Genomic DNA, 17,096 nt, shown 5'->3' with positions numbered 1-17,096 from the left:
CAAAATATGGCCTAAAAGTGACATAAAAACACTTGTGAAGTTTGGACCGCTCTGACGTCATCTGTGACTCGCTTTTATGAACCGCTCATAAGTACATTTTTAGCTGGTTCGCTCATAATTTTTGTTCTGGATCGCTCCAAATGTCTGTTTTAGGTGTTGGATCGCTTTTCTGAACCGCTCATTTGGCAATCTTCTGAACCGCTCTTGTATCACCTGTGGATCGCTCGAAATACAGTCTTCTGAACCGCTTATACGTCATCTGTGGATCGCTCGAAATACAGTCTTCTGAACCGCTTATACGTCATCTGTGGATCGCTCATTGGACAGTTTCTAGGATCGCTTTTTGAGCAAATTTTCTGGATCGCTCTTTGTGCAACATATCTGGATCGCTCTTAGTGCATTCTTTGGATCGCTTATTCAGACTGTTTGAAAGATTTTTCCGATAAAGCTGAAAATGGAAAGTCAGGATTTCTACAACATGTTTTCGGGTGTGGGTGCGACTCAAAGCCAAGCAAGTATCATGCAAAATGTCAGTTTAGAAAACGAACTTGGAACGATGCAGAAGCCTCCAAAATTGATGAGTTTGGATGAATATTCAGGATGGTCTGAGAGGTTCAAAAATTGGGTGCAGGCAAATCACTTAGAGAGTTGGATCAAGATCGAAAGAGAGTATGTTCCTCCAGTAGACGGGTTGAATATAAAAAAGACAATTGCCAGTCTGACAGAGGCAGAGCAGGTCGAATTCAAAGCCGAGAAAAAGATGATCAGCATCTTACAACAAGCCATAAAAGAAGATATTTTAGTGTTACTACAGCACAAAAATAACTCACAGTCAATATGGCAAGCATTAGAGAAAAAATTCAAAGGCAGCGCGTCAATGATTAAAAGTAAAACGACATTGCTAAAGAAAGAGTTTGATATCTTCACAGGGATTAAGGGTGAGTCAACAAAGCAGCTTATCGAGAGGTACTGTCATCTGGTGTTAGAGATGAGAAGGTTGGACATAGAGAAGACAAATGAAGAGTGGATAGACAAATTGTGCGATGCACTTCCCTATGAGGAATGGGGAACGTACGTGATGATGTTGAAAAACAGTTCGGATTTCGTGAATTACAGCTTAAGTGAGTTCATAGAGAAAATTGAAGCTCATGAGTTGGAATTGGTGAAAGTCAAGAAGATGAATGCAACGAATATGCCACAGGATGTATCTTTGTATTACAAGAGTAGTGCAGACAACACTTCATCTGTTGCTCCAAATGTCTATCAGTCAAGTCAATCGACTCCATTTGCCAACTACGAGCCGAATGCCAAAGTCTCAGATCAAAATACTCCTCAAAGCTCTACTGGATCAAATCAACAAACAGTTGTGTCAGGAGTACAATGTAACATTGCAATTAACATCAAGAATGGAAATGAAATCTCCGAAAATGCAGCCAAGCAGCACATCGCGTTATTGGGTTCAGTTCTGGAAGCATATGAAGGGTTGGTCGCTGGTAGGATCGGAAATCCTGATATGACGAAAGAGGATTACGATCAGATCGATCCGGAGGAACTAGAATTGATAGATATTAAGTGGTGTATGGCAAGTTTAGTTCGAAGAGCTCAATGATTTATGGAAATCACTGGTAGAAACAGTTTGTCGGGTCCGGATCAGAAATTAGGGTTCGATAAGACCAAGGTTACCTGTTTTAAATGCAAAGAGAAAGGTCATTTCAAGCGTGAATGTCCGAATCGTGAGGTGCAAAATCATCAGAATCCGTTTACCAATGATTATTATAAACAAGCTATATATCATCGCCCGAACCAACAGTCTACAGTTCAGAGACCTCAGATCGAGAACAAACCTGAGAAAGCGTTGATCGTAAACCAAGATGATGAGAAGGTTGCGTCTAGTTTTAGTTGGGATAAGTATATTCCAGGAAAGGACGATCAAGCAATGATGGCTGAAGTTGTAGAGATTACCGAGACGGGTGATGAACCAGAGGTTTTCGAGAAGGTAGTTACTGAGAATGTTGGTGAAGAAGTTACTGAAATTGTTGAGTCTGGCTCTGAGGTGGTTGATAAAGCAGTTACTAAAGCTGTTAAGTCTGTTCCTGAGATCGTGGTTGAAGAGGTTATTGAAGTTGTTGATCAGGAAGTTCCGGAGATCGTTAAAGATGTTTCTATGGAAGATTCTGCAAAAACTGAGGAATCTGTATCTGATGTTCTTAGTTTTCAATCTCGACGGGAGGAATTTGTCTATACTATGAAATCAATTTTACCTCCTAACGTCTTTGATTCTTTTGCAGATTATTTTGAAGATCCAAGAACCGGAACGTGTCCGAGATTCGTAGCAGAGAAAGAAGAGGTCGAGGAGATTATTGATGTGTCAAAGGAAATGACTGAAGAAACTCTAAAGGAGATTGCGGATAAAGCACTGATGAGCAAATTAAAAGAGGTAGATTCAGACATTCAGGAGTCGGTTGATAAAGTGTCAGGTCTAGGAGAGGAATCTGGAGTCTTAGTAGTCAACATGGTCAAGTCGTCTGAGTTGGAGTCAAATCCTGTTGGTAAAATTTGTGACACCCGTGTCACCACGACCATCAAACAAATACCAAGCCGATGAAATATTGTATTTCATACTTGGGATCTTGTATAAATACGTGTATGTTTTGCACATATCAATTATTGTTCAATTTCAAACTCTACATTGCTTTCTAGAGCATTATACGCAAACTGGTGCGTAAACGTACTCAGTTTAATGCGACAAATACTCCAGAACATCAACATATACTCAACATACCTTAAATAACCTTTACATAACTTAGAAATAAGTTTTGAAGGCTTGGGTATAGCAAAACCAAGTTAATTCGCTTACAGGGACTAAACTTGACAAACTGCGAAAGTATGCCAATTTGAACTGTAACGAACATTCCGGAACATGTTCATAAGTTAAACATACCCTAAATATCCTCTACATAGCTTAGAAATAGGCTTTGAGGTGTTTGGTATGCTAAAACAAACTTTTGGATCATTCAGGGACTAAAAGTGTCAAAAAGTGCACAAGTTTGCACTTTCGCGCATAACTTACGTTCTGAATACATCCGGACATCCAAAAATTTATGTAAGCATCCTTATATTATGCCTTAGTGTTGGGCATGAGAAAAATCCATTCGTCGCGTCATTTGGATCGTCTTTCGCGCTTATGCGCATTCCGTCGTAATTAAGCGAACATCGCAATCGTACGGCCAAACGAACCGACATCCGGAATATTTTTGAGCATATTTCATGTCCCCTACACTTTAACTTCATCTTAGAGCCTTGAAATGAGGTTAACGGGGCTTAAACGTGCCAAAAATGGGCCAAAATACGTGTTTCTGAAGTGCAGGGACCAAAATTGTAAATTCTGATCTGGGAACCTTAGGCGGGGCGCGTAAGGATTTACCAAATCCTTACGCGGGGCGCGTGAGACTGTCAGACAGAAAAATCTTTGCATTTAATGCAGTTTGGCCTTTCGTTCGATCAAGGGGCAATGCCCTTTCACCCAATCAGGAGCCAAGGGCCAAGTTCTGACTTACCACAAGAATTTGACAAGTGTACGCTCGAGATCGCGGCACGATATTCGATAAACGATCCTAACGGTTCCACTTTTCCTATAAATACCCCCCCCCCTTGTTCCAAAAACCCACAAAATCTGATCTTAAGGCTCTAAGTTGGAACCATTGTTCCATACCTGAGCTATTTGATCTAGATTAGCACTCGGGGACCTTCCGTAAGTCTTCTTTCGCTCTTTTATCGCTTTTCGAGTCCGAAAGTCAACATTTTGTTGACTTTCTGCATTGACCAGCTTATGGTCGATGCGAAGTTCATGGAACTTCATAACGTGAGCGTGATCACGATGGTTATAGTCCGTAGTGACTATACCTACTGATCACCACGTTAACTAGGCTCAGTGACGGGTCGTAGTTTCGGCCAAAATGTGCATTCTTGCATATTTTGTAACCAAACTACTCGTGAGCATCAAAGCCGTTTGTTTTGATGTCAAACCTGTTTTCTAAACTTAGTTAAGCATGTTCTAACATGCTTAGCTCGTCACTTTTAGTTTAGTGCTTATACAGGGTCGTAAGGTAAGCGATCTAAACCATCGCTTATACTTTCGAACCCGACCCATTTGGTCGATCTTTAGGATCCGACCAAACACATTAGGTGACCATAGCTATAACCTTCCGAGGTTATACCTTGTGGTCACGATGTTAGGCGTTCCAGACGCGTTCTACGCGAACGACGCGTTAGGGTAGCCTAAGCTACCTAAACGGGTCATGATGGGGCGTAAGCACTTAGGTTAGGTTTCATTTTAGTATGTAGGCTTTGTTAAACCATATTACACGAGTCTCCATACTCGTTTGGTTTACGAACCCGCATACTATCCGACCCTCCGATTTTGGTCCGGTATATTAATATAGCTACCTATTAGGTGCCGTTTGATATCCCGTGACCTCTAGCATTATCTGGTTATTATACAAGGAATTCAAAGCAATCTCAGGTGAGTACATTGAACCCCTCTTTTACTGTTTTCCAAACTGTTTTGGGGTGAAACACATGTGCCTATCTGTTACTTTCATGCTTTCCGGTTTTCACATCATATACTTGCTATGTTCGATAGTACATATATAGTACATGATTTCATTGTGTTTATGCTATGTATGTCCATTGTGTGCATACTTAGCACATCACTTTACATTACATTTTATGCTATGTATGCCCATTGTGTGCGTACTTAGTACATTGCTGTACATCATATCTCATGCTACGTACGCCCATTGTGTGCATACGTAGTACATTGTTTCACATTGCATTACTGTTGCATATGCTCATCCAGCATATGAACACATTATACTACATTTTGAACCGTTGTACTCTACAATACATTTCATGCTACGTACGCCCATTGTGTGCATACGTAGTACATTGTTTCACATTGCATTACTGTTGCATATGCTCATCCAGCATATGAACACATTATACTACATTTTGAACCGTTGTACTCTACAATACATTTCATGCTACGTACGCCCATTGTGTGCATACGTAGTACATTGTTTCACATTGCATTACTGTTGCATATGCTCATCCAGCATATGAACACATTATACTACATTTTGAACCGTTGTACTCTACAATACATTTCATGCTACGTACGCCCATTGTGTGCATACGTAGTACATTGTTTCACATTGCATTTCTGTTGCATATGCTCATCCAGCATATGAACACGTTATACTACATTTTGAACCGTTGTAACCATTTGACTATGTGGACCGTCTTACCCTTTTGATTTCATGAACCGTCTGTAACCATTGAACCGTGTAAACCAATTGCATCCGTTGACATGAATTACATTTGACAATAGACATTTGACTATACATGAACATTTCTACCGTTGTTAAACATTTCATCTTGATGGTTTGGTTTGAGTAAGTGATTAAGTAACGAGGCGTGTGTAATATGATACAAGCATGGTGGATACGCCGCTGGTACTTCCTGTATATAAGTGTTTGTATGGTATTACACATCGTAGCGTTATTTGAATCATTTCAATTTGAGACATAGAGCATTTTATACAAATAACACGCTTTTCACAAGACATTGATTTACAAACAACAAATCTTATACAAACTCTTTTTACATGGTTATTCAGTTAACCATGCATTGTTCTCTTATTTATACATATCATTTGATCTTACCGTTTTTCAAATAATTTACAAGACAAAGCAAAATACGAGGTTCATGACTAAACATTTTCTCAAACTCAAGTCATGAATTCCGTTTTCACAAAACCAATGTATCTCACAGGCATTTTTATGCTGACGTACCTATTTTCACATGTGTTTTCAGGAGATGATGCATAGGACTTATCAAGACATACTTAGGCAGACCTGTGCCTTAGTGACTTAAAACGAGACAAGAACTAGTTAATTTATGTTATGTACACTTTGATTTCTTGTTTAGACAATGTAAACTTTCATGTTTGATTTATAAAACGAAACTTCATTTGCCATGGATTTGAAACAATTGATTCTGTTACAACACTCCCCGACGTTTCCGCCGCGGTTGCATGTTATACGCGGTCGGGGTGTGACAGAAAAGATGGTATCAGAGCCAATGGTTATAGGGAATTAGGTTATTAGTAATGCTTTGACCTAGTCTATAACCTTCCTAGGAACCTAACGCGAGTTTACTTGCGTTTAGTCACAAAACAATACCGTCACCTACCCTTAGGCGACGACCACAACAAGAACATAAATTTCAAAACCGCCTTGAAAGCTAATCATCTGTTCCAGGATGATTGATTACTAGGTTTTGAACCCTCTATTGTAAGGTTTTGAACCCCTTTGAATTTTCAAAACTCCCGTCAAAGTTTTGGGTCCTAAATAGTGTGAACACGTGCGAACTGGAAGGGTGAATGCCTGTACCCTGGGTTTTCTGTCTAAGGTTAGAGTGTTCGTACAAATCCGCATAATCGGACCAGTCACTCTTACCTGGGAACTCTTGGGGTGAGTGTCCACTTATAGGCGAGCATGTCTTCGCGATACACTATGTGGATCTATTTGCTTTGATTCAGCCCTGGTGTTGTTTGTTTGCTTCATGATTCAAACAAGTGACCATCAACCGTGATTATGGTCAGTGATTGTAACATCCGATTCTTACCCAATACCATTTTATTTGTTTCCTTTCATGTTTTCCTCTTTTAGAATGCCTCCTCGACGCGAACACCAGATAGCAACTGTCGAGCTGGCAGAAATTATTGCGCAGCAGATGGCTGCTCAATTCCCAAATCTCTTTGCTCAATGGAACCAAGCCAACAACAACAACAATGGTACATGCAATTTCAAGAACTTTAACTCGGCTAAACCACTCAAGTTTAGTGGTTCTGAGGGAGCAACTGGGCTTCTCCAATGGTTCGAGAGCATCGAGAATACCTTTCGCCACGTGCAGTGTCTGGAAAATCGCAAGGTCGAGTTTTCTTCGAGTGTGTTTCAGAAGAGGGCTCTTACATGGTGGAACGGGGTAATGAGAGACCGTGGTGCAGATGTTGCTCTAGCACAAACATGGGCTGAACTGAGAGCACTTATGATGAGAGAGTTTTGTCCTCGTCATGAACAACGAGCGTTGGAGAAGGAGTTTGATGATTTGAAACAAGATAGTGGCGAACACAGGGCATATACTGATAGGTTTGAGGAGTTGAGTCTACTTTGCCCGACTATGGTCGCCCCACTCGACAAGGCTATCGAAAGGTACATCGACGGCCTGCCTGACTCGGTACAAGACATTGTCACTGGTAGCAACCCTACCACACTCCGTCAGGCCATTGAGCTATCTGCAACCTTGACTGAATCGCAGATCAGAAAGCATAAACTTTTTCGGAAAGGTGACAAGAAATCAGCCGGGGAATCGAACCCAATCGAGGAATCAAAGACCATGGATGAACAGACTGAATCTCCTAAGAAGTCAAGGAAGCGAAAGGCTTCTCAGAACTTCGTCGTGGTCGCTCACAATGGTCAAGCCGTCCCCAACCAACCAGCTCAACCCCCTGCTAGAAAACCATACAATGGAACTGCACCCTTGTGCAACCAATGTAGCCTCCATCATCACGCCAATGTACAGTGCCGCAAATGCCAAACTTGTGGACTCATAGGCCATACAACAAGAATCTGCCCAGCTGCAGCTGCACCAAACCAAGCTGGCAACAATCCCACTCAAGGTCGTTTCCTACCAGGTTCTTGTTTCAACTGTGGCGAGATGGGTCATTTCCGAAGAAATTGCCCAAAGCTTGCTAATGCAAATCCGGCACAAGGATGATCACCCGACTGACTAGAAGACAACATCGTTTAGAAATAATCATGTCTTATGTATTAAGTTTCTTTTGTTGTCAAGATCCAAGGAACAGTTGATATCGTTGTTTATAAATAAATCTTTCATTTACATTGCAATGTATTTCGATGGTTGCATGTATAAACGACATATCCCTTACAATACCGACAATCAAGAAACCGTATTCCTTGAAGAACAAACTACCCCCAAAATTCTCCCATTCTATAATCACTTGCGTCTTCCACAAAATTCCTAAGTACCCGTTTATTTTAAGGAAACGAAGTACAAGGCGCAGGTTACAACACAAGACGAATACCCAAGGTACCACTATAAATCCGTAATAGGGTGCCTAAGGATTTCCCGTAAGTCTTTAATTGTTGTATACCTTCCTTCGAATGTGGTGATTCTTTGTAATCAAAAATCGAATTTTGGGAGATCTGCCTATCTTCTCAGATAGATTCCAGTGAACATTGAGACCCGTCGATTGGTTTCCATATCCGTATTCAATCAATAACAAGTTAATAACAAATTATAATCAAGTTAAACAATTATGTGACTTTGTGCTTATGTGTTCCCTTATGTGTTGTTATATTATCCAAATCTTCGTAGAATTTTACATATCCTTGTACAAGAGATTCATAGTAGGATACCCAAAGGTATTACTTAAAATCCTCAGTGGACTTCTAAGTTATAGTTAAGTCCCTTGGATTATGAAGTACTACTTCATAATTAGACCCCTTGAGTGGTCCAGTGAAACAATTTGATCCAAAAAATTTGGTTAGGGATATCATGTGATGATATAGCTGAAAGGACTCTTTGGTGCCTAACTAAGAAGATCCCCTGTCGATCTACTTAAAAGGACCAGATGGAAGTCTAGTCACCCTCATCATGAACCGTCTGTAACCATTGAACCGTGTAAACCAGTTGCATCCGTTGACATGAATTACATTTGACAATAGACATTTGACTATACATGAACATTTCTACCGTTGTTAAACATTTCATCTTGATGGTTTGGTTTGAGTAAGTGATTAAGTAACGAGGCGTGTGTAATATGATACAAGCATGGTGGATACGCCGCTGGTACTTCCTATATATAAGTGTTTGTATGGTATTACACATCGTAGCGTTATTTGAATCATTTCAATTTGAGACATAGAGCATTTTATACAAATAACACGCTTTTCACAAGACATTGATTTACAAACAACAAATCTTATACAAACTCTTTTTACATGGTTATTCAGTTAACCATGCATTGTTCTCTTATTTATACATATCATTTGATCTTACCGTTTTTCAAATAATTTACAAGACATAGCAAAATACGAGGTTCATGACTAAACATTTTCTCAAACTCAAGTCATGAATTCCGTTTTCACAAAACCAATGTATCTCACAGGCATTTTTATGCTGACGTACCTATTTTCACATGTGTTTTCAGGAGATGATGCATAGGACTTATCAAGACATACTTAGGCAGACCTGTGCCTTAGTGACTTAAAACGAGACAAGAACTAGTTAATTTATGTTATGTACACTTTGATTTCTTGTTTAGACAATGTAAACTTTCATGTTTGATTTATAAAACGAAACTTCATTTGCCATGGATTTGAAACAATTGATTCTGTTACAACACTCCCCGACGTTTCCGCCGCGGTTGCATGTTATACGCGGTCGGGGTGTGACAAAATTGTTTGTGAGAATGAGATTATAGTAGAAAAAGTTTCAGTCTCTGATACACCGTGCCAATGTTGTTCACAACCATGCACGGAGTGTCTTGAGAAAGACACCATGTATCAGGAATTGAAACGACATGCAGATCTGATGAAGTTTGACTTAGGGCAATTAAAAGAGGCATATGATACATTGTCTAGGTCAGTAAAAATGATCCAAAAAGAAAGTCTTGAAAACGATAAAGCAACCAAGCTGGCACAATCAACCTTATTTGACAAACAAAGAGAAGTAAACTTTCATTTAGACACAATCGCATCTTTAAGAAAAGAGCTTGAGTTGATTAAAATTGAAAATGATAGAATTGATCAGAAACTGATGAGTTATGTGGCGTCATCATATGTGTTAGAGCAAATAGTACCACAACAACCACATGCGTCACCTGCCTTTAACAGTGTTCCACCCCCAATGTGGAATCATTATACACAAAAATATCCAGATGGGGTGGAAGCTGCATTAAACATCAAACTGAAAACACTTGAGAATGATTTACCTGATAACATTGATATCACATTTACTGCGTCTGACACTGACAACGAATCCCAGGTAATCAAAAATGTTATTGATCAGGTGTTGGACGATGATAGTGAGAAATCTGAGAAGGCAAAATCAGTGGAGTCCGGTAGTGATTCTGAGGAGGACGGAAACTTTTTAGATTGTTATTTGACGAAAACGGATAAAAGTGTGGATGATGATTCAATCATGGTGGCTTACACTATGGTTGGATCTGACAAACTTTACTCCAACATCGAGTTTCCACTTCAGAATGTTAAATTTGAGAATGTTCAAAAAGTGTTTAAGCTGATTGAGCTAAGCGTAAATGAGTTAAAGAAAAATGATTTCTTTTCAAAACTAAATAAGTCAGTTGGTTCGTCACGTCCTACTAGTTCAGAAAAGAGAGAGGGGGTGGGCAAGAACCAAAACAAGAAAAATCAGTTTAAAAATAAGGGTCTTGGTTTTGAGAAGAAAATGACTAAGAAGTTGGTAAAGCCAAAGGACAGAATTGATGATGTATTTGTTTGTGGTCCGAGCACTGAGACTGAAAAAGAGTATATTTTTAGTCAAAAGGCTGTGGACGATTTCAATGCAGCGCAAAAGCTGAAAGCAGAAACTGTTGGTAGCACATTTGTCGAGTATGACAAACGTGTATGCTATCGCTGCAATGAAGTCGGCCACATGGCAAAGCAGTGTAAGAAAGTGATTGAAAAACCGGTTGTGGTAAAAACGGTTAAGAAACAAGTGGTTGAGAAACCGAAGGTTGAAAAACCTAAGGATAAAAACAAATATGTGCCAAAACAGACTATTCAAAAACCTCGACCAAAATCACCGGTCGTTGCAAAAGATAAACAAGTGATGGTTTCGCCGATTCGAATTCTCAAACGAGGTGAAAAGTTGAAGTCGGAGGATAAGCCAGAATCGCTTTTCGAAATTGGCGAGTCTTCTATGTCCCCCAAGACTTCAAAATTTTATCTTAAAGCAAAAACTTTTGAAAAACAATCATGGATTGCGAAATCTAAATCATCTGGTGAAATTAAAAAGATGGAAAATGTCTTGAAAAATGAGTCACTGTCTGTGAAAGATGATGTTGCTGTTTTTGAGTCTGAAATTGATCAGTTTTTGTCGGAATTTCCCAAACTTCATAGCAATGTGAAACAAGATAAAAAAGAAATTGAGCCAAATGTCACATTTAACTTTCCTAAAACGAGTGAGAAATGCAATGTAGTTTTTGGTACAGTGTCGGAAGTTAAAAAATCGTGGGCATCATTGTTTAACTGATGTGTTTGTGTATTGATTGCAGGAGCTGCCCAAGTCTGTGCTCTCAAGGTGGATAATGGACAGCGGAGCGTCGCGACACATGACGGGATCCTTAGCACTGTTGTATGATGTTAAAGCGATTAATGGAAGTTACGTTGGATTTGCCGGTAATCAAGGTGGAAGGATTGTTGGTCAGGGAATGCTCACGAACGGCATCATATCGTTTGATAAAGTGAATTATATTGTTGAACTGACGAACAATTTGTTAAGTATTTCGCAAATCTGCGACAAAGACTTTAGCGTACACTTTACAAAAACAGAATGTTTAGTCTTAAAACCAGGGTTTAAAGTCCCTGATGAGTTGGTTCTGTTGCGCGCCCCTAGGGTTAATGATCTTTACATTTTAGACATGAGCGCTGCAACACCAACAACTCCTCAAAAACAATGCTTTGTGACAAAATCTAAAGCGACTGAAAAAGAGTCGGTTATGTGGCACAGAAAGATGGGTCATATACACATTCGTAAAATGAACTTTCTTGTGCACAACGATTTGGTAGAAGGTGTGAATGTTAAAAATTTTCATTTATCTGACGATTGTGTTGCATGTAAGAAAGGTAAACAGGTAAGGAAGTCTCATCCGCTAAAGATGATCAACACAATCCGGTTACCTCTCGAGAGATTGCATATGGATCTCTTTGGGCCGGTCAACGTCAAAAGCATCAGTGGAGATTCTTACTGTTTGGTGGTTACGGATGATTATACAAGATTTTCGTGGGTCGTTTGTTTGGAAAAGAAGGATGAAACGTTTGAGGCTTTAATGGTTTTGTTCAAAAAGATGGAAACGGTGTACAAGCTGCCGATCAGAAGAATTCGAAGCGATAATGGAACTGAGTTCAAAAACAACAAAATGTACGAGTTCTGCAATGAAAAGGGGATACTTCACGAATTCAGTGCGCCATATACTCCACAACAAAACGGCGTGGCTGAGCGAAAGAATAGAACCCTAATCGAGACTGCACGTACTATGTTGGCCGATTCAAAGCTTCCAATTTTCTTCTGGAGTGAAGCAGTGTCAGCAGCTTGCTATACTCTGAATAGAGTACTGACAGTGAAGAAATATAAAAAGACTTGTTTTGAGTTGTTACATCGCTATAAGCCAAATCTTGAGTTCTTGGAACCTTTTGGCTCTCCGTGTACGTTCATCGATGCTGATGGTAAATTCGGAGCGAAAGCAAATGAAGGATTTTTCGTAGGATACGCCAGCCCGTTAAAGAGGGTGTTTGTACCGTGTCTGGGGAAGGTGATTCAGGTCCATCATGTGGATTGTCAGAAGCATACGCCGTCACAACAACTTCCTGGACAAAGATTCCTATTTGATTATGACAAACTCTGGGAATCATTTCATCTGCCGTCCGAGCCGAGTGAGGAGGAAATTGCTCTTATGTACCTGTATCAACAAAGTCAGTTGCACGAGCCGGAATCTAGACCGCTAGATGTTCCTACGCCCACCGTGGGCACTCACGATGATGAAGCTGGACCAAGTGGAACAGTTCATATACCGCTAGAGGAACCAGAGGAACCAACTCCATCATTTGACATTTCTGACGACTCAAAGGAGGAACCCGCTCCTACCTTTGACGAGGAACCAAATGAGATATCAGAGGAGGGTGTTGAACAAATTGTTGATCTCGACATTTCAAATCTGGAATCGGAAGTTGTGGTGCCTGATACTGTTATGCCACGGACACTGTCTTACCATCCTTCAGAACAAATTATTGGCGATTTACAGAGTGGTGACAAAACAAGACATCAGATAGATCAAGCTTTTTCATGTTTTTATTCTGATATAGCTAATATGCAGAAAGAAGTCTCATACAAATGTTTTATTTCGCAGATAGAGCCTAGGACTTACAAAGAAGCATTGACCGAGGACAGCTGGGTGAATGCTATGCAGGAAGAGCTGCAACAATTTGAGAAACAGGGCGTCTGGAGACTGGTCGATCTGCCGAAAAATCAGAAGCTGATAAAGACAAAATGGGTGTTTAAATGTAAACGTGATGATAGAGGAGTCGTGGTGAGGAACAAAGCACGTCTCGTGGTCCAGGGCTTCAGCCAGCAGGAGGGAATAGACTATGAAGAAGTTTATGCGCCGGTAGCAAGGCTTGAAGCAATCCGCATTTTTCTAGCCTTTGCTTCATGGAAAGATTTCAAAGGACATTAAATCAGCATTTCTGTATGGCAAGATTCGAGAAGAAGTTTATGTGGGGCAACCACCGGGGTTTGCAGATCCGCTAAACAAAGACAAGGTGTATTTGCTGGATAAAGCTTTATACGGTCTTCACCAGGCCCCGAGAGCCTGGTATGAGACGCTATCGACCTACTTGCTTGACAACGGGTTCACAAGAGGGACAGTAGATAGCACCTTGTTCACAAAAGAAGTAGCTGGCCACTTGCTGATTGTGCAGATCTATGTCGATGATATTATTTTTGGTTCCACCAACGACGAGCTATGCAAAGAGTTTGAAGTTGTGATGAAGAAGAAATTTGAGATGAGTTCTATGGGGGAGATGAAGTTCTTCCTTGGGTTACAAGTTGAACAACTACCCGACGGAATCTTCATTCATCAATCGAAATATGTAAAGGACGTGCTGGATAAGTTTGACATGACAGAATGCAGTCCTGCATCAACCCCCCTCGCACAAAATCATGGTATCTGTCCGGATGAACAAGGTGTGAAGATGGATGAAACATTATACAGATCGATCATCGGATCGTTGATGTATCTTACAGCTTCCCGGCCCGACATCATGTATCCGACATGTTTGTGCGCACGATATCAGTCAAACCCGAAGCAATCACACCTGACGATCGTCAAACGCATTTTACGGTATTTGAAGGGTTGCCCAAGCATCGGCTTGTGGTACCCTCGCTCGGGTGATTTTACATTATCTGGCTTTGCAGATTCAGACTTTGGTAGTTGCAAGCAGAACGCTAAGTCCACCACTGCTGGGTGCCAGTTCTTCGGAACTCGGCTCGTTACCTGGCAGTGCAAGAAGCAAACTGCAGTCGCGCTCTCAACTTGCGAGGCTGAGTACGTCTCAGCCTCTAGCTATTGTTCTCAGATTCTCTGGATTCAACAGCAGATGCGCGATTTCGGTCTGCAATTCTTGGATACACCAATATTTGTGGACAATGAAGCGGCCATCAATGTTACGAAAAATCCGGTTCACCAATCAAAAACGAAACATATAGAAATCCGTCACCATTTTATTCGAGATTGTTACGAAAAGAAATTAATACGGATTGAACATGTGAGCACCGATGATCAGAAAGCTGATTTTTACACGAAACCGTTTGATAAAAAGAGATTTTATTATCTTTTAAGGTTAAATGGGTTAAAAAATCTGCAATCTGGGAGGGTCATCGAGTGTGAAGCCGAATTGGGCGGCGATCTGACTTGAACCGTATCGTGTTGTCAACTTTTGTTTGTACAGTTGTATTTCCTGCTTTTCGATTAAAAACAAAAACACAAAAATATGTTTTAGTTTTAGGGGGAGATATTGGCAGAAAAATACAAAAACATGATAAAATCATAAAAATCCAAAAACATTAAAAAAATGCAAAAAGAGCTGTGTAGTATAGGGGAAATGATAATACATCAGCTAGACAGGCACAGTACGCTAGTGATATGTAATGAAAAATACAATTAAGCAGTCTCGCTAAAGATGTGCCGGTAGGTTCTTACAAAATTAGTAGATCGGTTTGGGATATAAACTAAATTTAACTTGCGTTTTCGTGGGGAACACCTCCAGGATATATAGGTAACCCCTGAAATCCTGTTTGAAAGGTCCCGTATTCTGAGATACTAGGTCTTTATACTCGGTGATATCTGGGGTATTATCCCGGGACTTCTGCTGTATGGAAATACTGACCTAGTCCCCGGATAATACTTTATGCAAAAAGCTTTGAAACATAAGCTTCACCCTCAGCATGCTGATGAAACAATAAAATTGATAGTCGCTGCTGTTGAAATGCAAAAGATCCTCTAAAGGGGACCCACCGAAAAGTCGAGCCGTCATCTCTCTGCTGAACGGAAGTTCTGACCTGAGCTCTCACGGTTTCGCATTTAACCCCTAACAGATATCAGTTGTGGTATATTCACCTGTAAGACTGAATACTGGGATCCGGATACGGGAGTATATACTGAGGTGGGAACACACGTTGACGTTTAAGTCTCTAAAACACTATTAACGTATCCCGAACAGTTTGAAAATTCTGTGAGAATTTAAAGTGGATCAATATACCGACAATCAACGCGAATTGTTTAAATGTTTAAAATGAAATAAGCTTAACGGTGCTTGTGTTCTGTCGGCAGCTGATATGATCCCTTAACACGCTCGAAAAAATAGTGTGTGTATATATTTCTGTTTGTACAGCTTTAAACCCAAAAAGATTTTCTTTTCTCATTTTAGTTTCGACAACTGATACTGGGGATTGGAAGTTCAAAGCCTGTGTGCAGTTCATGTCGGTATTTGATGAGGTTTCGGTAAGCTGTGATTGCAAACAAAGATCTGGGATGATGTTTGAAAGATAAAATGTGCAAATGTTTTAAACGTAGAAAAGTTCATTAATTTGAACTGATTTTGTAACAAAAAGACAGAGTACTTCATAAATCTGATTATCCAGGGCCATTAACTTGGACTTGGAAGATCAATCAGTTGTTCCAAGGTCATTAACTTGGACTTGGTCAACTGGGTGCCAGCATGTGAAATCGAACAAGTTGAAAAATGATTAAAAATTGAATTTTTTGAAAAGTTTAGGGTGGATCGCCTTTATGACATCTATGGACCGCTCTTGTGCAAAGTAACAGTGTGAACCGCTCATAGGGCATGACGAATAAGCGGTTCAGACCCTCATATATAAGGAACAGGGTCCGCTTATTCTACCATTAACCTAAACCGCTTATACGACAATTGTCTCTGGGGCGATTCCACCTGTTTATCGTGTTCATCAAGATTTCGTGCTGTTTTGACCGTGTTTTCACTTGTTCGTGATAGATTACTACTTTTTACATCATGGGCAAGGTAAATCTTCTTTTAATTTCAGTTCTAATGTGATAAACCATGTCTGTCGGCGTGTGTGTCTGAACGATTCATGTTTTAAGCATGTTAATATCTGTTTTGTGTGAAATTATTGTTGATTCAGTGTCGTATGATGATATGAGATGTTATGTTACATGTAAATTGATGAGATTTGTACATTAGATGAGGGTCGTCGGAACTGAAGGTGTTTAGATCTAGATCTAGGGTATTTTAGGCTATTCTAACAAAATTAAAAGACACCCTTAGGATCGGAATGTTCAGCAGAATCTGATTTTCGAATCAATTTTAAGTTTTAAGCTGTTGTTACACGTTGTAGATATGTGGACCGCTTTTACAGTTGGGTTTGTTTAGGATCGCTCATAGATTATTCTTGAACCGCTTTTGTGAGCAGATGTACTTTGAACCGCTTATAGGTCCCATGTTGAATCGCTCATTCATACATTTCTAGGACCGCCCATTGGAACAAATTCTGAACCGCTTTTAAGGCATATTAGGGGTGTGTCGCTTATGTGGCTAGGGGTGGCTCGCTTTTTATGTTTTTAGTTGGACCGCTTTTTAGTCATTCTTGTGGATCGCTTTTAGAGTTGTACAGTTTATGAACCGCTTTTATGGGTGAAATGAGTTTGGATCGCTTATCTAAGATCGCTTTTTTTG

Source organism: Helianthus annuus, chromosome 11 (genome assembly GCF_002127325.2).
Source record: "Helianthus annuus cultivar XRQ/B chromosome 11, HanXRQr2.0-SUNRISE, whole genome shotgun sequence".
In the NCBI taxonomy this organism is placed as follows: Eukaryota; Viridiplantae; Streptophyta; class Magnoliopsida; order Asterales; family Asteraceae; genus Helianthus; species Helianthus annuus.
The sequence above is the reverse complement of the archived record's forward strand: the minus strand, read 5'-3'. Positions refer to the sequence as shown.